The sequence below is a fragment of the Hyla sarda genome, chromosome 2, assembly GCF_029499605.1.
Source record: "Hyla sarda isolate aHylSar1 chromosome 2, aHylSar1.hap1, whole genome shotgun sequence".
Lineage (NCBI taxonomy): Eukaryota > Metazoa > Chordata > Amphibia > Anura > Hylidae > Hyla > Hyla sarda.
In genome coordinates this window covers 287,568,601-287,591,341 of record NC_079190.1, presented here as the reverse complement: position 1 = coordinate 287,591,341, position 22,741 = coordinate 287,568,601, and the positions used below count along the sequence as shown (strand labels likewise).

Sequence of the window (22,741 nt, the reverse complement as noted above, 5' to 3'; positions counted from 1 at the left end):
AACGGAATATCTACCCGGGATTTCCAACTCAGTAGCGGATTGGTACTCTCGCTACCTTACGGATTCCAGCGATTGGAAGTTACTTCTTCCAATCTTTCAGGAACTCAATTCTCTATGGGGTCCTCTTCACATGGACCTTTTTGCCTCCCGTTTGAACACTCAATTGCCTCTATTTTTCAGTTGGCGTCCGGACCCAGAAGCTCTGGGTGTGGACGCTTTCCTGCAATTTTGGCCTCAAAAAACCCTATACGCGTTTCCTCCATTCAACCTCATCCCTCGAGTCTTATTCCAAACCACGGTTCAGAAATCTACTCTAGTTCTTATCCCTCCTCTTTGGCCGACTCAATCGTGGTTTCCCCAAATCCTACATCTTCTCATAGACTTTCCTCGTCTCCTTCCATCCACTCACAATCTTCTCCTGGACCCTCAGGGGAATTGTCATCCTCTGATAACGTCAGGCCAACTACTTCTGGTGGCTTGGATGATTTCGGGTCACCAAGATCTAACCTCCAATTTTCAAAATCGACTCAGGACATTCTTTCAGATGCATGGGCCCCGGGTACCAAATCAGCTTACCGATCAGCCTGGGGAATATGGTCTCATTGGTGCGATCAACGACATCTGGATTCCTTGCGAACATCTATATCCCACATCTTGAATTTCTTAGCAGCCTCTTTTGATGCTGGCAAAGCTTATAGGACGATTAATCTCTATCGTTCGGCAATTTCTTCTAAGCACCTTCCGGGAGACTCCATTCCGGTGGGTAGACATCCTTTAGTTTGTCAACTCCTTAAAGGCATTCGCTTTCGTAGACCTCCTGTACCGAAATATACTTCTACGTGGAATATAAATATTATTCTTGACATGTTCATTTCTTGGGAAGATAATGATTCTTTATCATTAAAATTTCTATCATTCAAACTTACCAATCTCTTGTGTATTGTTTCGATCAAAAGAGTCTCCGATGTCAGATCACTAGACATTTCTCGCAGACAGTTTACACCTCAAGGTGTTGTTTTTTCCATATTTTGTCATACGAAAACAAATCTCCATTCCGTTTTTTACCCTTCTTTTCCTCATCAGGAAAAACTTTGTGTAGTTCGCTGTCTTCGTTCCTATGAATCCAGAACTGAATCTCTTCGGTCTCCATCATCTTCCCAATTGCTGATTTCCTTCTGCAAACCTCACGCTCCTGTATCCTCTCCCACTCTAGCTAGATGGGTTAAACAAACCATGCATTTAGCCGGTATCGATGTATCCAAATTTACGGCCCATTCTGCCAGAAGTGCAGTCTCAACCAAACTTTTCCAATCTGGCGCTTCCCTTTCAGATCTATTAAAAGCAGCCGATTGGTCTTCCGACTCTACTTTCAAAACCTTTTACTTCAGACCCGAATCCCATGTTTCTATGTTACTATTGTAATAATTGCTAATGTTAGTCAGAATTGGTTGTTTCAATATATATTATGTTTATTACGATTAAGCTTTAAACTAAGCATAATACGAAGCGTCTTGTTTTGCCATAAAATTGGAAATTTTTCTATCTTAGGTGACGGAAAATTTGGATTTTATTAAAAACAAGACGCGAGTATTATCCCTCCCAATTCCCATCCCTATAACTTGTTGTTTTTTTTTTGCTTATTTCTCAAACAGCTCCTCAGTGATTTCCAACCATCACTGAACATCAATGTTGACAAGACTTCGTGGATCCCGTGTTCCTTCGTCTTTTATTCATCCTACATCCTCTTCACTTGTTGATATTCCGGTTACTATTTCCTGTTTGATGTAACATTGCAAAGAAGAAGGGAGATGCCTGGGAATCGGTCACCTTTATCACCTGCCTTGCTGTCTGATTGGCTAATGATACAGGACATGATACTAGGTTGCACCCTAGATTGTCCAGCCATATACTCTTTATAAGCCTCAAAAAATTATTTTTTCTTGTTAATACATACAGTTTATATTTGCTGCTGAAGTTCAGTAAAGAAGTTTTAAAGCATAATACTCGCGTCTTGTTTTTAATAAAATCCAAATTTTCCGTCACCTAAGATAGGAAAATTTTCAATTTTTTACACTAAAATGCTGGGATTACCCAATTTTTAACATTTTCACAAGGAGTAATTGGAAAAATTGGAGGGCTTTTTCTCCTGACTATGGAAATACATCCACATATGGGGTAACGTGCTGGGCGGGCGCACAACAAGGCTCAGAAGTCATCGAGGTCTGTTTACATTTGAGGCCCAGTGCCGGACTGGGTATAAAAAGCAGCCCTGGAAATAATTTCCTACCAGCCCCACAGCATTGCGGCACTGTGGCAGCCGCCAGCAGGGCTGTCATCAGAAATTTTGGGGCCCTTTACACAGCTTAACCCCTTCAGGACCAAGCCCATTTTGGCCTTAAGGACCGGAGCGTTTTTTGCACATCTGACCACTGTCACTTTAAACATTAATAACTCTGGGATGCTTTTAGTTATCATTCTGAGATTGTTTTTTCGTGACATATTCTACTTTAACATAGTGGTAAATTTTTGTGGTAACTTGCATCCTTTCTTGGTGAAAAATCCGTAAATTTGAAGAAAAATTTGAAAATTTTGCATTTTTCTAACTTTGAAGCTTTCTGCTTGTAAGGAAAATGGATATTACGAATACATTTTTTTTTGGTTCACATATACAATATGTCTACTTTATGTTTGCATCATAAAATTGATGAGTTTTTACTATTGGAAGACACCAGAGGGCTTCAAAGTTCAGCAGCAATTTTCCGATTTTTCACAAAATTTTCAAACTCGATATTTTTCAGGGACCAGTTCAGGTTTGAAGTGAATTTGAAGGGTCTTCATATTAGAAATACCCCATAAATGACCCCATTATAAAAACTACACCCCCCAAAGTATTCAAAATGACATTCAGTCAGCGTTTTAACCCTTTAGGTGTTTCACACGAATAGCAGCAAAGTGAAGGAGAAAATTCCCAATCTTCATTTTTTACACTCGCATTTTCTTGTAGACCCAATTTTTGAATTTTTACAAGGGGTAAAAGGAGAAAATGTATACTTATATTTGTAGCCCAATTTCTCTGAGTAAGCACATACCTCATATGTCTATGTAAAGTGTTCGGCGGGCGCAGTAGAGGGCTCAGAATGGAAGGAGCGACAAGGGGATTTTGGAGAATACGTTTTTCTGAAATGGTTTTTGGGGGGCATGTTGCATTTAGGAAGCCCTTATGGTGCCAGAACAGCTAAAACCCCCCACATGGCATACCATTTTGGAAACTAGACCCCTCGGGGAATGTAACATGGGATAAAGTGAGCCTTTATACCCCACAGGTGTTTCACGACTTTTGCAAATGTAAAAAAAAAAAAAAATTTACCTAAAATGCTTGTTTTCCCAAAAATTTAACATTTTTAAAAAGGGTAATAGCAGAAAATACCCCTAAAAATTTGAAGCCCAATTTCTCCCGATTCAGAAAACACCCCATATGGAGGTGAAAAGTGCTCTGCTGGCACACTACAGGTCTCAGAAGAGGAGTAGTCACATTTGGCTTTTTGAAAGCAAATTTTGCTCTGGGGGCATGCCGCATTTAGGAAGCCCCTATGGTGCCAGGACAGCAAAAAAAAAAAAACACATGGCATACCATTTTGGAAACTAGACCCCTCGGGGAACATAACAAGGGGTTAAGTGAACCTTTATACCCCACAGGTGTTTCCCGACTTTTGCATATGTAAAAAAAAATAAAAAAAATTTTACCTAAAATGCTTGTTTTCCCAAAAATTTAACATTTTTAAAAAGGGTAAAAGCAGAAAATACCCCCCAAAATTTGTAACACAATTTCTCCCGAGTACGGCGATACCCCATATGTAACCCTTAACTGTTGCCTTGAAATACGACAGGGCTCCAAAGTGAGAGCGCCATGCGCATTTGAGGCCTAAATTAGGGACTTGCATAGGGGTGGACATAGGGGAATTCTACGCCAGTGATTCCCAAACAGGGTGCCTCCTGCTGTTGCAAAACTCCCAGCATGCCTGGACAGTCAACGGCTGTCCAACAATACTGGGAGTTGTTGTTTTGCAACAGCTAGAGGCTCCGTTTTGGAAACAGTGGCGTACCAGACGCTTTCATTTTTATTGGGGAGGGGGGCTGTGTAGGGGTATGTGTATATGTAGTGTTTTTTACTTTTTATTTTATTTTTTGTTAGTTTAGTGTAGTGTTTTTAGGGTACAGTCGCACGGGCGGGGGTTCAAAGTAGTTTCTCGCTGGCAGTTTGAGCTGCGGCAGAAAATTTGCCGCAGCTCAAACTTGCAGCCAGATACTTACTGTAAACCTCCGCCCATGTGAGTGTACCCTGTACATTCACATAGGGGGGGGGGGGGGGGACATCCAGCTTTTGCTAAACTACAAAACTGCAGCAGTGCCCCCTTTAGGTAGTGATAGCCAGCAGTGTCCCCTTTAGATAGTGATAGTCAGCATTGCCCCCTTTAGGTAGTGATAGCCAGCAGTGCCCCTTTTAGGTAGTGATAGCCAGCAGTGCCCCCTTTAGATAGTGATAGCCAGCAGTACCTCCTTTAGGTAGCGATAGCCAGCAGTGCCCCCTTTAGATAGTGATAGCCAGCAGTGCCCCCTTTAGGTAGCGATAGCTAGGAGTGCCCCCTTTAGGTTGTTATAATTACCCCCCTTAGGAAGGAATAGAAGAAAATAAAACATATTTACCTGGCTCCCGCGCGATCCATGGCCTCTTCTCTTCTGTCTTCTTCACCAGTCTGTGATCCGGCACATGATGATGATGTCATTCATGTGCCGGAGCACAGAGGACGGAAGCCCGGGCCTCTTGTCGGCGCCTGCACAATGTGGGCGGCCAACAAGAGTGATTGACAGGGCGAGGAGCCAATGGCTTTTCGCTCCGTCAATCAGCCGAGCCCAAGCGCCGCATTGAACTATACAGACGCGCTTATAGTTCAATGCGTCCTGGACCGGCAATGGAAGCAGGAGACTGCTGTGTATAAAGCAATCCCCTGCTTCTGTGCTGCGGCATCTGCAGGGGGGGGCCCGGGCCCCTTACTGGAGTACTGGCTGTACCCCCCCTAAAGGCGGCCCAGGCTGGATACAAGGTCCTGATACTAGTATCAGGCCCTTGTATGCAAGTGTGCATGGGCGGCCCGACCGCGCTCCGATCTATAAGAACGGATCAGGTCGGGGACTGAGCACAGGCCGGCCACGGCCAGCCCCAGGGTGAGCGGCCTACCTGGAATTTTCCCAGTATCCCGGTGGGCCAGTCCGGCCCTGTTGAGGCCTATGGCATATCAGTAGCTGACTATTACTTACATTCAGAGGAAAACACAAAAATGAAACACCCACATGTGACACCATTACAGAAAGTACCCACCCTGAGGAATCGGTATAGGGGTAAAGAGGACATTTTGAATGCACGGTTGTTTCCTAAATTTATTTTACAGGAATGGATGAAGGGTAGCTTTTGAAAATTGCAATTTTCAACCTATGCTCTGCTTCATCTTTCTGGGAACAACTAACATGTGACTCCGAATTGTCACCTGGAAATACGACAGAGCTCATGATCGAGAACTCTTCGATGTTTCCTATGGACTTAACAGTTACATACATTCAGAGGAAAATACAAGAAAGGAACACCCACATGTGAGCCTATTACAAACAGTACACCCCCTAGGGAAGGTGTATAGGGGTAAAGTGGATATTTGGAACAGACAGGTGTTCCCTAAATTTATTTTCTGGAAATTTATTAAGTGTACTATTGGGGGGGGGGGGGGTGAAAATTGCAATTTTAATACTGATATGCCAATTCCCAGAATGATGACCCAGAGTATAGCCGAAAGTAAAAATGATGCCCGCCCCAAACTCTATGCTCTAAATCCTCATTCTGGGAATGTGATGTGTGTGGCCGTCCCTAACCTGTTACCTCAAATGCGCACCCCGCTCAGGTGGGGAGAGACCGCTGCGCATTTGAGGCAACTGCAAACCCCCAATGCTGTTAGCTCTGTGTCCAATGACCCATTTTTTTTTTGAGGGGGGGGGGGGGAAAGATATCAGGGGTATTGGGAAAGAGGTTTTGGGATTTTTTTTTGGGGGGGGGTTGTTTTTAAACTTTGGAAGACAATGTACTCTGGACTGGTACATTGGAGTCGAATTTTGGGGAATTTAAATTAGGGAAAAGGATAAAAAATGTGTCCCTGAAGCAGTTATTAATGATCGGGGCAAGTGTCACACTGAGTGGTGGTGTCCTTCCGAATCCCCCTCCTGTGACACGCTCTCTTCCTCTTGAAACTGCAGGAATGTCCCTGTGTTGCCAGCATGCTGGAAGAGTACAAAAGAGTTATACATGGCAACCTGTACCATGTAGACCGCAACTTTTTGGTACCATGTCCGTGTTTTGCGCATGGCACCATATGGCTTGAGGACTTGATCAGAAAGATCAACTCCCCCATATACTGATTATAGTTCAGAATAGGCTTGAGGACCGGTCCCGCTAACACCCAGAGTGGGGAGACATTCTGGGGGTTTAATACGGGAATCTCGTCCCATAAACTTGCAAGTGTACCCTGAGGTACTCTATCAAAATGTATACATCTTCACGCCATACCGTGCTCGCTTGGTTGGGATGTATTGCTGGAAGCTGAGTCTCCCCTTAAAACTGATGAGAGACTCATCAATAGCGACCTCCCGCCCCGGGACATAGGCCTCCCAAGATTTGGCTACGAAGTGATTGATGACCGGCCTGATTTTATACAGGCGGTCATATGCGGGATCAGTTCGGGGGTTGGGGGGACATGCCGCATTATCAGCATAATGCAAACATTTCCGAATGGTCTCGAACCGGGGATGTGCCATGGCCATACTGTAGAGCGGGGTCTGGTAAAGGATGCCCCCACTCCAGTATTGCCTGACATTGGGATTTTTAACTAGACCCATATGCAGCACGAGGCCCCAAAATACCCTCATTTCGGCTCCATTGACTGGGAACCACTCATAGGGTCTAACTAAAAATGAGCCTGGTTTTGCGGCGACAAACTGTTGGGTGTACAGGTTAGTCTGGTCAACCATCAGATTGACAAAGTTGTTACTGAAAAAAACTGAAATAGTCCATTTCAGTGAACCCGACGATGTCAATCTCGATTCCTGAGTCGCCAACAAACTCAGGAATCACAGGCTCGTGGTCCACTGGCTGAGTCCAGACAAGTTCGCCGGTATGGGGCACCAGTAAACCTGGCTGCAACCTAGCCAGGGGGACTCATACTAGCGTGGCGCACAGGGTGAGGAGCAGATGAGGTTTGTGGCCTCGCATGGCGGTGTCTCCACCGCCTTGGTGGCTCATCATCAGAAGATGATGAGGGGGACGAGGAAATAAGGAAGGTGGGGGTCTTCCTCGTCCTCTGTGAAGGAGGCAAGTAAGGCATATGCCTCCTCCACTGAAAACGCCCTGCGGGCCATTTTCCTACTCAAATGGGGGTGAAGTATATATATGTGGGGGGGGGGAAAACTTTATTGGTGTGTGTGCTGTGTGTGGTGTGGTGCGATACTTCCTACCCTAACCCGCCCTAACCCAACCTAACTAACCCGCCCTAAGAACAAAAATATAAAATAAAACTACGTGGCTGGTGGCACGTACACAGACCCCCACAAAAAAAAAAAAAATTTTTTAAAGGTTAAAACCCGAATTAAAGCACCCACCTGGCCCCCCCCCCCCCCCCCCCAAAAAAAAATGCTGATCGGTAATAAATCACTGACAGCGGTAGGGCACACACACAGGTACAGTCTGTCCACACAGCACAGGCCTGCTACTGGTGGCACGGACCGCTCATAGGTGCAAAAAATAAAATTAAAAAAGGCGCTTTAATCCCCGAAAAGGCGCCTTCATGACATAAAAATACTGATCAGTACTACGGGACTGATCAGCAGTGGGTGGGCTTTAGCTAACGTTTGCGGAATGCTCTTTTATAGCTAAGAACGGCCAAAGAAAAAATGTGGGGGCACACTGCAGCGACCTTGTAGGGCCGGGGTCACGCAGCTAAATGTGCTACGGACCCGCAGACACCTACAGACGGTACACCAAATAAAAAATAAAAATTGTAACCCCTAACTGTCCCTACCTAATATAATGCTTTCCCTGACTGCTTTCTTTACCAAGAGCCCCCAGAAAGGGGGCACTTTTTTAAAACGTTTTTTAGAACACTGAGGGGGGAGATGGCAGTAAGGGGCTATGTCCTGCACACCAGATCTCTAGGAAATGGTGGGCAGAACAGAGAAGCATGCTCCTGAACCCCCCCCCCCCGCCCCCCTCTCTATACTGCAGTGATTAGTGCGGTCACTAAGGCTGCCTAATCACTGCTGTACTGGGGGGGGGTGGCAACAGTGCTGCCCCCCAGTACTGTACGGATGATGATTGGTGGTGATCATTATCATGGTCATCGGGTCACACGTGACCCAGATGACCCGGAACCACCGCAGGCTGCCAGTTAGTATTTACCAGCAATCTGCGGCGATCGCTGATATGGGGGATCCTCAGGATCCCCCTCGGCACTCTGCCGGAATGCATGACATGCGATCGCTGACATGCAGGGGTCTCATGACCCCCCCTCGGCGATGTGCCAGGATGCCTGCTGAATGATTTCAGCAGGCATCCTGGTCCGGTCCCCGTCGCTAGCCCCCGCCACGGGCGTACCCATATGCCCTCAGTCCTTAAGGACTTTAAAAGGGGGGCGTATGGATACGCACGGCATCCTTAAGGGGTTAAGCCTATGAGTAATAAAATTAAACAAAAAATATAAATGACCTGTTTGTAAGTTTAGAGCATTTTCTGGATGATCCAACTATCTAAACTCAAGACCATTATTATCCTTACCCATGAATGGTCGACCAACAAAGATCACGCCAAAAGCAAGGCATATATAATACATGTGGTCACAAAAGAAAACAAGGTAACCTTTAGGAAGCTGGCCTTTCTCATATTAGCTAATATTAATAAGTCCACCATCAGGAGAAAGCTACGGCTCTCCAAAAAGAACATTGCAGGGTGTCTGCCATTTGCTAAAGATCACCTAGACAAGCCTAGACAAGCCTAAAGATCACATAGACAAGCAAAGGCTATTAGGACAATGTTTAATAGATGAGCTTATTGGTTTAATAGAGAAGCGTAACATTTGTGTCACGATGCCGGCTGGCAGGTAGTGGATCCTCTGTGCCAGAGAGGGATTGGCGTGGACCGTGCTAGTGGACCGGTTCTAAGCCACTACTGGTTTTCACCAGAGCCCGCCGCAAAGCGGGATGGTCTTGCTGCGGCGGTAGTGACCAGGTCGTATCCACTAGCAACGGCTCACCTCTCTGGCTGCTGAAGATAGGCGCGGTACAAGGGAGTAGGCAAAAGCAAGGTCGGACGTAGCAGAAGGTCGGGGCAGGCAGCAAGGATCGTAGTCAGGGGCAACGGCAGAAGGTCTGGAAACACAGGCAAGGAACACACAAGGAACGCTTTCACTGGCACTAAGGCAACAAGATCCGGCAAGGGAGTGCAGGGGAAGTGAGGTGATATAGGGAGTGCACAGGTGAACACACTAATTGGAACCACTGCGCCAATCAGCGGCGCAGTGGCCCTTTAAATCGCAGAGACCCGGCGCGCGCGCGCCCTAGGGAGCGGGGCCGCGCGCGCCGGGACAGAACAGACGGAGAGCGAGTCAGGTAGGGGAGCCGGGGTGCGCATCGCGAGCGGGCGCTACCCGCATCGCGAATCGCATCCCGGCTGGCAGCGGAATCGCAGCGCCCCGGGTCAGAGGACGTGACCGGAGCGCTGCCGCGGGGAGAGTGAAGCGAGCGCTCCGGGGAGGAGCGGGGACCCGGAGTGCTCGGCGTAACAGTACCCCCCCCCTTGGGTCTCCCCCTCTTCTTAGAGCCTGAGAACCTGAGGAGCAGACTTTTGTCTAGGATGTTGTCCTCAGGTTCCCAGGATCTCTCTTCAGGACCACAACCCTCCCAGTCCACTAAAAAAAATTTTTTCCCTCTGACCTTTTTGGCAGCTAAAATTTCTTTGACCGAGAAGATGTCCGAGGAGCCGGAAACAGGAGTGGGAGGAACAGATTTGGGAGAAAAACGGTTGAGGATGAGTGGTTTGAGAAGAGAGACGTGAAAGGCATTAGGGATACGAAGAGAGGGAGGAAGAAGAAGTTTATAAGAGACAGGATTAATTTGACACAAAATTTTGAAAGGACCAAGATAGCGTGGTCCCAACTTGTAGCTAGGGACACGGAAGCGGACATATTTAGCGGAGAGCCATACCTTGTCTCCAGGGGAAAAAACGGGGGGGGCTCTTCTTTTCTTATCCGCGAACTTCTTCATGCGTGATGAAGCCTGTAAGAGAGATTTTTGGGTCTCTCTCCATATGATGGAAAGGTCACGAGAAATTTCATCCACAGCGGGCAGACCAGAGGGCAAGGGAGTAGGGAGGGGGGGAAGAGGGTGACGGCCGTACACCACGAAAAATGGGGATTTGGAGGAAGACTCAGAGACCCTGAAGTTATACGAGAATTCGGCCCATGGGAGGAGATCTGCCCAGTCATCCTGGCGGGAGGAAACAAAATGTCGCAAATAATCACCCAAGATCTGGTTAATCCTTTCTACTTGTCCATTGGACTGGGGATGATATGCAGAAGAAAAATTTAATTTAATCTTGAGTTGTTTACAGAGAGCCCTCCAGAATTTAGACACGAATTGGACGCCTCTATCCGAGACAATCTGCGTAGGCAACCCGTGAAGACGAAAAATGTGTACAAAAAATTGTTTAGCCAACTGAGGCGCAGAAGGAAGACCAGGAAGAGGGATGAAATGTGCCATTTTGGAGAATCGATCAACGACCACCCAAATAACAGTGTTGCCACGGGAAGGGGGTAAATCAGTAATAAAATCCATACCAATCAGAGACCAAGGCTGTTCGGGGACAGGCAGAGGATGAAGAAAACCAGCGGGCTTCTGGCGAGGAGTCTTATCCCGGGCACAGATAGTGCAGGCTCGCACAAAGTCCACAACATCCGTCTCCAGAGTCGGCCACCAATAGAAGCGGGAGATGAGTTGCACAGATTTCTTGATACCCGCATGACCTGCGAGATGGGAGGAGTGACCCCATTTGAGGATTCCGAGGCGTTGGCGAGGAGAAACAAAGGTCTTTCCTGGAGGAGTCTGCCTGATGGAGGCAGGAGAAGTGGAGATCAGGCAGTCAGGTGGAATGATGTGTTGCGGAGAGAGTTCAACTTCTGAGGCATCCGAGGAACGAGAGAGAGCATCGGCCCTAATGTTCTTATCGGCAGGACGAAAGTGAATCTCAAAATTAAATCGGGCAAAGAACAGAGACCACCGGGCCTGGCGAGGATTCAGCCGTTGGGCAGACTGGAGGTAGGAGAGGTTCTTGTGGTCGGTGTAGATAATAACAGGAGAACTTGATCCCTCCAGCAGATGCCTCCATTCCTCAAGTGCTAATTTAATGGCTAGAAGCTCTCGATCCCCGATGGAGTAGTTCCTCTCCGCTGGAGAGAAGGTCCTAGAGAAAAAACCACAAGTGACAGCATGCCCGGAAGAATTTTTTTGTAGAAGAACAGCTCCAGCTCCCACTGAGGAGGCATCAACCTCCAATAGGAAGGGTTTGGAAGGGTCAGGTCTGGAGAGGACGGGAGCCGAAGAAAAGGCAGACTTGAGTCGTTTAAAGGCGTCTTCTGCTTGAGGAGGCCAGGACTTGGGATCAGCATTTTTTTTGGTTAAAGCCACGATAGGAGCCACAATGGTAGAAAAATGTGGAATAAATTGCCTGTAATAATTGGCGAACCCCAAAAAGCGTTGGATAGCACGGAGTCCGGAGGGGCGTGGCCAATCTAAGACGGCAGAGAGTTTGTCTGGATCCATCTGTAGTCCCTGGCCAGAGACCAAATATCCTAGAAAAGGAAGAGATTGGCATTCAAACAGACATTTCTCAATTTTGGCATAGAGTTGGTTGTCACGAAGTCTCTGAAGAACCATACGGACATGCTGGCGGTGTTCTTCTAGATTGGCAGAAAAAATTAGGATATCGTCCAGATATACAACAACACAGGAGTATAACAGATCACGAAAAATTTCATTGACAAAGTCTTGGAAGACGGCAGGGGCGTTGCACAGTCCAAAGGGCATGACCAGATACTCAAAGTGTCCATCTCTGGTGTTAAATGCCGTTTTCCACTCGTCCCCCTCTCTGATGCGGATGAGGTTATAGGCGCCTCTTAAGTCCAATTTAGTGAAGATGTGGGCACCTTGGAGGCGATCAAAGAGTTCAGAGATGAGGGGTAAGGGGTAGCGGTTCTTAACCGTGATTTTATTAAGACCGCGGTAGTCAATGCAAGGACGTAGGGAGCCATCTTTTTTGGACACAAAGAAAAATCCGGCTCCGGCAGGAGAGGAGGATTTACGGATAAAGCCCTTTTTTAGATTCTCCTGGACGTATTCGGACATGGCAAGAGTCTCTGGGGCAGAGAGAGGATAAATTCTGCCCCGGGGTGGAGTAGTGCCCGGGAGGAGGTCGATAGGGCAATCATAAGGCCTGTGAGGAGGTAGAGTCTCAGCTTGTTTTTTGCAGAAAACATCCGCGAAGTCCATATAGGCCTTAGGGAGACCGGTTACTGGAGGAACCACAGAGTTACGGCAAGGGTTACTGGGAACCGGTTTTAGACAGTTCTTGGAACAAGAGGACCCCCAACTCTTGATCTCCCCAGTGGACCAATCCAGGGTAGGGGAATGAAGTTGAAGCCAGGGAAGTCCAAGGAGAATTTCCGAGGTGCAATTGGGGAGGACCAAAAGTTCAATCCTCTCATGATGAGATCCGATGCTCATAAGAAGGGGCTCCGTGCGGAAACGTATGGTACAGTCCAATCTTTCATTATTTACACAATTGATGTAGAGGGGTCTGGCGAGACTGGTCACCGGGATGTTGAACCTGTTGACGAGAGAGGCCAAAATAAAATTTCCTGCAGATCCAGAGTCCAAGAAGGCCACTGTAGAGAAGGAGAAGGCAGAGGCAGACATCCGCACAGGCACAGTAAGACGTGGAGAAGCAGAGTAGACATCAAGGACTGTCTCACCTTTGTGCGGAGTCAGCGTACGTCTTTCCAGGCGGGGAGGACGGATAGGACAATCTCTCAGGAAGTGCTCGGTACTAGCACAGTACAGGCAGAGGTTCTCCATACGGCGTCGTGTCCTCTCTTGAGGTGTCAGGCGAGACCGGTCGACCTGCATAGCCTCCACGGCGGGAGGCACAGGAACAGATTGCAGGGGACCAGAGGAGAGAGGAGCCGAGGAGAAGAAACGCCTCGTGCGAACAGAGTCCATATCTTGGCGGAGTTCCTGACGCCTTTCGGAAAAACGCATGTCAATGCGAGTGGCTAGGTGAATAAGTTCATGTAGATTAGCAGGAATTTCTCGTGCGGCCAGAACATCTTTAATGTTGCTGGATAGGCCTTTTTTGAAGGTCGCGCAGAGGGCCTCATTATTCCAGGACAATTCTGAAGCAAGAGTACGGAATTGTACGGCATACTCGCCAACGGAAGAATTACCCTGGACCAGGTTCAACAGGGCAGTCTCAGCAGAAGAGGCTCGGGCAGGTTCCTCAAAGACACTTCGGATTTCCGAGAAGAAGGAGTGTACAGAGGCAGTGACGGGGTCATTGCGGTCCCAGAGCGGTGTGGCCCATGACAGGGCTTTTCCGGACAGAAGGCTGACTACGAAAGCCACCTTAGACCTTTCAGTGGGAAACAGGTCCGACATCATCTCCAGATGCAGGGAACATTGGGAAAGGAAGCCACGGCAAAACTTAGAGTCCCCATCAAATTTATCCGGCAAGGATAAGCGTATCCCAGGAGCGGCCACTCGCTGCGGAGGAGGTGCAGGAGCTGGCGGAGGAGATGACTGCTGAAGCTGTGGTAGTAACTGTTGTAGCATAATGGTCAGTTGAGACAGCTGTTGGCCTTGTTGCGCTATCTGTTGTGACTGCTGGGCGACCACCGTGGTGAGGTCAGCGACAACTGGCAGAGGAACTTCAGCGGGATCCATGGCCGGATCTACTGTCACGATGCCGGCTGGCAGGTAGTGGATCCTCTGTGCCAGAGAGGGATTGGCGTGGACCGTGCTAGTGGACCGGTTCTAAGCCACTACTGGTTTTCACCAGAGCCCGCCGCAAAGCGGGATGGTCTTGCTGCGGCGGTAGTGACCAGGTCGTATCCACTAGCAACGGCTCACCTCTCTGGCTGCTGAAGATAGGCGCGGTACAAGGGAGTAGGCAAAAGCAAGGTCGGACGTAGCAGAAGGTCGGGGCAGGCAGCAAGGATCGTAGTCAGGGGCAACGGCAGAAGGTCTGGAAACACAGGCAAGGAACACACAAGGAACGCTTTCACTGGCACTAAGGCAACAAGATCCGGCAAGGGAGTGCAGGGGAAGTGAGGTGATATAGGGAGTGCACAGGTGAACACACTAATTGGAACCACTGCGCCAATCAGCGGCGCAGTGGCCCTTTAAATCGCAGAGACCCGGCGCGCGCGCGCCCTAGGGAGCGGGGCCGCGCGCGCCGGGACAGAACAGACGGAGAGCGAGTCAGGTAGGGGAGCCGGGGTGCGCATCGCGAGCGGGCGCTACCCGCATCGCGAATCGCATCCCGGCTGGCAGCGGAATCGCAGCGCCCCGGGTCAGAGGACGTGACCGGAGCGCTGCCGCGGGGAGAGTGAAGCGAGCGCTCCGGGGAGGAGCGGGGACCCGGAGCGCTCGGCGTAACAATTTGAAGAAAGGAAAACACTGTATTCTAGCATAAAAACCACTTACCACCTATTAAACACAGTAGTGGTAATACCATGGTTTGGATCTATTTTGCTGCATCAAGGCTTGGATGGCTTGCCATAATTGATCGATCAATGAATTCTTAATAATACCAGCAAATTGTAAAGGAAATGTGAGTCATGTAGAAGGACAAATACCCAAAGCACACAAGATGTTCTACCAAAGAAAGGTTAAAGAAAAATAAAAGTTTAACTTTTAAATGTCAAAACGCCTGCCATAAATTTAAAATAAATGTTGTAAAAATTCATGTTGTAGAAGGACCCAAGGTGGGAAGTTTAACATATTAACATAATTCATAAGGTTGAAAAAAGACCAGGGTCCATCAAATTCAACCTATAACCCTAATGAGTCCCTACTGAGTTGAGTTGATCCAGAGGAAGGCAAAAAAAAACTCATACTAGAGGTAAAAATTCCTTCCTGACTCCAAATATTGCAGTCAGAATAAATCTCTAGATCAACGTTCTGTCCCTATAAATCTAGTATACATAACCAGCGATGTTATTATTCTCCAAAAATGCATCCAGCCCCTTTTTGAACTCTTTTACAGAGTTCACCATGACCACCTCCTCAGGCAGAGAATTCCATAGTCTCACTGCTCTTACAGTAAAGAACCCCCATCTGTGCTGGTGTAGACACCTTCTTTTCTCTAGATGTAGAGGAGGCCCCCTTGCTATGGATACAGTCCTGGGTATAAATAGATCATGGGGGAGATCTCTGTACTGTCCCCTGATATATTTATACATAGGTATTAGGTCGCCCTTAAGCCTACTTTTTTCTAAACTAAATAACCCTAATTCTGATAATCTTTCTTGGTACTGTAGTCCTCCCATTCCCCATATTACTCTGGTTGCCTGTCTTTGAACCCTCTCCAGCTCCACTATATCTTTCTTGTACACTGGTGGCCAGTACTGTACACAGTATTTCATGTGTGGTCTGACTAGTGATTTGTACAGCGATATAATTATTTCCTTGTCGTGGGCATCAATGCCCCTATTGATGCACCCCATGATTTTATTAGCCTTGGCGGCAGCTTCCCGACACTGGTCCCTACAGATAAATTTACTATTAACTAAGACTCCCAAGTCCTTTTCCATGTCATTCGTCCCAAGTCTGCTCCCATTTAATACATAATCCCAGCCCGGATTTTTCTTCCCCATGTGCATTACCTTACATTTATCAGTGTTGAACCTCATCTGCACTTCTCAGCCCAAACCTCCAACCTATCCAGATCCATTTGTAACAGTGCACTGTCCTCTATTGTGTTTACCGCTTTACAGATTTTAGTATCATCTGCAAAGATTGCCACTTTACTATTCAACCCCTCTACAAGGTCATTAATAAATATATTAAATAGAACAGGACCCAAGATGGGCCCCTGTGGTACCCCACTAGTAACAGTCACCCAATCAGAATAAGTATAACCACCCTCTGTTTCCTATCACTGAGCCAGTTCCTTACCCACTTACACACATTCTCCCCCAGCCCAATCCCTCTCATTTTCTGCACCAACCTTTTATGTGGAACCGTATCAAATGCTTTGAAAAAATCCAGATATATGACATCCAGCGATTGCCCCTGGTCCAGTCTGGAGCTCACCTCCTCATAGAAGCTGATCAGGTTAGTTTGACAGGACCCTCATAAAGCCATGCTGATATGTGGTCATACATTTATTTTTATCAAGATACTCCAAAATAGCATCTCAGAAAACCCTCAAACAATTTACATACAACAGAGGTTAAACTAATAGGCCTATAATTCCTGGGGTCACCTTTTGACCTCTTTTTAAAAATTGGCACCACATTTGCCATGCACCAGTCCTGGGGAACAGTGCCTGTCACTATAGAGTCCCTGAATATTAAAAATAGGGGTCTGTTTATTACATTGCTTAATTCCTTTAGAACACAGGGGTTAAAGTCATCTGGACCTGGTGATTTGTCTATTTTGATTTTTTGTAGGCGGCACTGTACTTCTTCCTGGGTTAAACAGGTGACCTGTACTGTAGAGTTTACCTTATCTCGCTGTATTTCATCTGGCATTTCATTTTCCTCGGTGAACACAGTGGGGAAGAATTTGTTTAATATATTTGCTTTTTCCTGATCTTCCATGTTTGACCTTTTTGCTATTTATATAGTTAAAGAACATTTTGGGGTTAGTTTTACTCTCTTTGGCAATGAGTCTTTCTGTCTCTATTTTTTGCGGCTTTTATCAGTTTTTTTACATATTTTACATTTTTCTCTATAGCTTTTTAATGCTTCTTCACTGCTGTCCTGTTTTAGTAGTTTAAATGCTTTATTTTTGTCATTTATTGCCCCCTTAACATTTTTATTCATCCATATTGGTTTTCTTTTATTTCTGACCCTTTTATTCCCATAAGGTATATACATCTTACAGTGAGAATTGAAGATATTTTTAAAAGTCTCCCATTTAGTGTCAGTATTGTTCTTTTTGAAGACATTATCCAATGTTATATTGTTAAGGGCTTCTCTGAGTTGATCGAACTTTGCCTTCCTAAAGTTCATTGTTTTTGTGGCCCCTTCGAGAGATTCCCTTATTGAATAATGTATTATATTATGATCACTATTTCCTAGGTGTCCTTCTACTTGCACATTAGTTACTCTGTCAGGTCTGTTGGTTAATGTTAAGTCTAGTAGGGTGCCCCCTCCTGAAGGCCTGTATGGTTGGGTAAGTGGCAAGTAAATGTAAGTGGATCATTCAATGTGGAAGTGAATGATTCGTGTGTGAAGTGTATAAAAGTTCTCCAAATTTTTCAGTTCTTTCTATATATATTTGATACATTAGTCAACACAGCTTTTTCTTCATTGTGCGTTACATGTGCCTTTAACAATCTATGATGACACAGTGTGGTTGGAAATTTCACAATTACAATTTTTTTTTATTTTGAATGGGGAATTTCTATCCTTCATATTTATAGCATATCCTCGGAAATGCTGTAAACGCCTTAAAAATGTGGGTCCTTTTTCTCGGACACACACCCATCCTATGATTAGAAGCCCCAGCCCCCTCTGACCTGCGTTCAACTGCTGGAGATGGTAAGGAAACCAAAAACAGCTGAGTGGGCTGTTTTACATTACTCCCATTGACCTTAAAGCGCAACTGTCATGAAATTTTAGTGTAATAACCTGCAAACAGCCTTTGTACTGTGTGCAGGTGTTGTGTACAGAAAGTATTTTACCTCATATTTTCAGGCTTTCGTGATGATAAAAATTGCTTTTAATCAAAGCCACTGACTGTCGGATAGGCGAGATGCGAGGTACGCGATGCCCCACTGCCGCCACGCCCACCCACACGCCCACTTTGTTTCTCAGTGCTGGGACCACTGTGTGATTGACACACAGGTCCCAGCGCATGCGCCCTTCAACTAATGTAACGTGCACGCCGCTGCGTGTCATCCAGCAAGCGCTTGCTCCCGGCGCCATCGTCCTCCTCAGTGCGCCTGTGCAGGGCTAGGTGCAGAGAGCGCAGGAGCGAGCACTGGCTGGAGGAGCGAGCGCTCCCTGGATGACACGCAGCAACGCGCACATTACATTAGTTGAAGGGCGCATGTGCTGGGACCTGTGTGTCAATCAAACAGTGGTCCCAGCACTGAGAAACAAAGTGGGCGTGTGGGTGGGCGTGGCGGCAGCGGGGCATCGCGTACCTCGCACCACGCCTATCCGGCCGTCAGTGGCTTTAATTAAAGCACTTTTTAGCGTCACGAAAGCCTGCAAATATGAGGTAAAATAATTGGTGTACACAACACCTGCACACAGTACAAAGGCTAAGTGCAAGTTATTACACTAAAATTTAATGACAGTTGCCCTTTAATTGAAGTAAATTGAAGCACCGCTGTTTATGTAACCCTCTAAGAAACCCTCAATCTCAATGTGCAGGTCCTAGAGGTGGTATATCCAGTGGAATAACCCTTTACCACATTGGTCCACATTACAGTATCTGGTGTTAATAGAGTTTTCCTGTATTACAGCTTTGTAACCAACTCTTTATATCTCACCTTACTGTGGTTATAACATGAATAGGGGTATTACATGAAATCTAGTGCAGTCAAGCCTGAATTTTATTTTTCTAAGAGAATTTAATATTTAGAAACTGTTGGAGATTGTCTCATGAAGATGTTTCACACAAAAAAGTAATCTCTCTATGTATTGTATGCATGTGCTGGAACTGAATGAGCAACCTACTTACAGAGTGGTTTTCAGTGTTGGCACATAGGGAGAACAGGGACCCCTCCTCGGACATTGACATGATCTATCTGGACACATAAATATGGGTTATATCCTTTAATATTTAAAGGGGTTGTTCAGTGAAAGACTCGACAGGATAGGGGAAAAGTGTCTAATCCTTGGTGTTCTGACCATTCGGAGCCCCGCAATCTCCTGAATGGGACCCTGGCTCTCTGATAACTTTTTACCCTATGACAAAGTAAGTGAACTTAATAATTTATCTGTCAAAATAGCTTTATTTAAATTTTTTCAGTTTATTATGTCTTGTCATAAACTGTGCAAGGTGTGCCAGTCTTTTATGGACACTAGAACAGTATCTGTCAGTACATATCATGTCTAGTTTATTAAAACTACCGTATATACTCGAGTATAAGCCGACCTGAATATAAGCCGAGGCTCCTAATTTTATCCCAAAAACCCAGGAAAAGTTATTGACTCGACTATAAGCCTAGGGTGGGAAATACATCATCCCCCTGTCATCATCCAGACCCACGTCATCATCCAGACCCCCGTCATTAACACCCTCATCATCATCACCCTGTCATCATCCCCCCTTCATCATCCCCCCTTCATCATCACCGCCTATCATCATCCCCCTGTCATCATCCCACACCGCCCCTTCATCATCACCGCCTGTCATCATTACCCTGTCATCATCCCACACCACCCCTTTCATCAGCACCGCTTTTCAATGTCTGATTTAACAGTGATCTGCAACCTGCGGACCTCCAGATGTTTCAAAACTACAACTCCCAGCACTACAACTCCCATCTGGAGGTCCGCAGGTTGAAGACCACTGCGGCCTTGGTCATCATCCAGACCCCCCCCCCTTTAGTTTTGTACTCACCTCACGTTCATGAGCAACGTCCCTGTGCGTCATCGTCAAGGCAACGTCACTACTCCGGGGCCAGGCGCGAAGCGCCGAGAAGAGGCCCCCCCGGTGAAGATGGACAGCCCGGAACGACTATCCCTCCCCACCGGACGGTCCCTGCAGCACAGCTGGCCCGGACCAGCTCACCCTAACGTCCCGCCGAGCGGAGGGGAGTACAAAACTAAAGGGGGTGGGGGGGGTCTGGATGATGACCAAGGCCGCAGTGGTCTTCAACCTGCGGACCTCCAGATGTTTCAAAACTACAACTCCCAGCATGCCCGGACAGCCGATGGCTGTCCGGGCTTGCTGGGAGTTGTAGTTTTGAAACATCTGGAGGTCCGCACGTTCAAGACCACTGAGGGCGGAGAGTTCACTCGAGTATAAGCCGAGGGGGGTGTTTTCAGCACGAAAAACTCGGCTTATACTCGAGTATATACGGTAGTACCTGATTTAATAAATAACATTGATAATGTCTTCAAAATAGCACCTGTCAAGGGATGGAATATTTCATGTAAGTGAATAGTCAGTTTAAGAGGTTGATGGGTTGGAAGAAAAAATGGACAAGTGTAAGGATCTGTAATACTTTGACAAGGGTCAAATTGTGATGGCTAGATGGCTGGATCACAGCTGGATCATCTCCAGGAAATACTACAGGAAGAATACAAGGCAGTGGAGGTACTTTGTTGTTTTGGGAAACCTTGGGTCCTGGCATTCATGATTGGCACTGTAACATGTACCACCTACCTAAACACTGTACAGACCAAGTACACTCCTTCATGGCATCAATATTTCCAAAGGCAGTGGACTCTTCCAGCATGATAATGCATCCAGGCACCATGTAGAAATAGTCCAAAAATGGTTTAACTTACAAGATACAGTATTCAAAGTGTTAACCTGGCCTCCCTTAATATCAATCGGACTCCAGATATCAATCCAATCTAGCTTCTTTGGATTAGAAAAAAAATATAGCCAATCCATGAAGGATCCATCTCACAACATGCAGGACTAAAAAGATCTGTTGCTAACATACTGGTGCCAGATAGCACAGAGCTGTTTTTGGGGCACATAAGCAGACCTACACATTATTAGGCAAATATTTTTAATCTCATGGATGATTGGTGTATACATGTATATCAATTGCCAACCTACCTTCTAATGTGTGATAGCGTTCATTGGATGATCTTTCCTCTCTTACGTCTGCAGTCGCTTATATTTAATTTGCCTGTCACTTGTAAGTCTTCTTCTTTCCTATTAATTTACTTTTTCTCATTTGTCTATTTCACACACTAAGAAGTCTTTTTTTTTTAAACTTCCCCCTTGCTTAGGTTCCTCTTTAAATTATAAAAGGAAGTTAAACATTTAGAAACCGAATGAACTCATGACTTATTCAGTTTGGGCGTACTCTGTTTCTATGCAAGAAGGGTTGTCCATTAATTAATTGAGATTTGGGTCCAGAGTGTCCCAGTGGAATCAAGCGGCAGTCACGTGTGCGTGGCGTGCTTCCACTCCATTCATTCTCTATGGGAGCTGCTGAAAGAGGAAAGCACTGTATTTTGCTATCTCTGGCAGCCCCAATAGATCCTAAATGGTGGGCAGTACACATCAGTGACCGTTGCCCCATTCTGACAGGAGACTTGGGACCCCGTTCGTGAGGGGTTAACCTGTTAACATAATGTCAACTAAAGCAACTGTGTTTGAGAAAAAGGAATAGTACACCTATCTAAACTTGCCTGTATAATTTGCACTGTGATGTGGATTAGAAAGTGTTTCTAAAAATTGCAGCAGAAATAACATGATGATATGATAATATTGAACTGCTTCAAATTGCTGTACAACTTGGCTGCAGCCAGCCTATTTAATTTTTCTGGAGACATTCGGGGAGATTTATCAAACCCTGTCCAGAGAAAAAGTTGCCCATTGCAACCAATCAGCTTGCATCTTTATTTTTAACAAGGCCTCTCCAAAATGAAAGAAGCGATCTGATTGGTTGCTATGGGCAACTGGACAACTTTTCCTCAGGACAGGATTTGATAAATTTCCCCCAACCTTGCCGTGAACTGCATTTTGTATTATCCATCAGAGTTTGAGTGTACAGTCCTTCATGGGAGTTGTGCTGTTTAGAGTTGTCCTTATTTCTATTATGGTTTATGATGGCTTTTAGAACATTTCCCACACAATAACACCTGTTTTCATCAATATGATTCAGAAGTAACCAGAATTTAATAGTTCTTGTGACCTTTTTCAAGTATTTAGTGGTACAGTTTTGGTCCTCACAATTGTCCTCACAAAGGGGGAGATTAATCAATGTTTTGCTGTGCAAAGTCCTTTTTTGTGTGGTTTATTTTGCACAGTTTTTTTTGCTGTTGTGCGCCGAATTTATCACAAAGGCGCAAGGACTTTAACCCCTTAAGGACCAATACAAATAAACCTGTACGCCCCTGAAAGACCAGGCCTGTTTTTTCAAATCGGGGATGTCTGTCTTTATTAGAGAATAACTCTGGTAACGTTTTGCCAATCACGATAATTCTGACATTGTTTTTTTGTCACAAGTTGCCCTTCATGTACATAGTAAAATTAAGCCGATATCATTTGTAGTTTTTTTTTACAATGCAAAAAATCATGAAATTTTTACAAAAAATTACGATTTTTTGCTATTTTAACACTAATAGGTTGCATATATTTATACTTACTGACCAAATAGTTTATGAAACTTATACTTTCAGATGTCTACTTTATTTTTACATCATTTTTTTGTTTTTAATTAACATTTTTAATT

General features: G+C 45.9%; 1 protein-coding gene across 3 annotated transcripts in view; it reads right to left on the bottom strand.

The window, feature by feature from the left end:
* Nucleotides 1-21,207, bottom strand: part of FGR (FGR proto-oncogene, Src family tyrosine kinase) — a 197,654-nt gene extending 176,447 nt beyond the window's left edge. Inside the window, exon 1 of one of the 3 annotated variants that reach the window (XM_056557378.1) lies at nucleotides 21,115-21,207. The gene's annotated coding sequence lies outside the window, so the exon portion shown is untranslated. The remainder of the gene's footprint in view (nucleotides 1-21,114) is intronic. The other 2 variants (XM_056557382.1, XM_056557381.1) reach the window with 2 other exon arrangements.
* Between the last annotated feature and the right edge of the window lie 1,534 nt (nucleotides 21,208-22,741).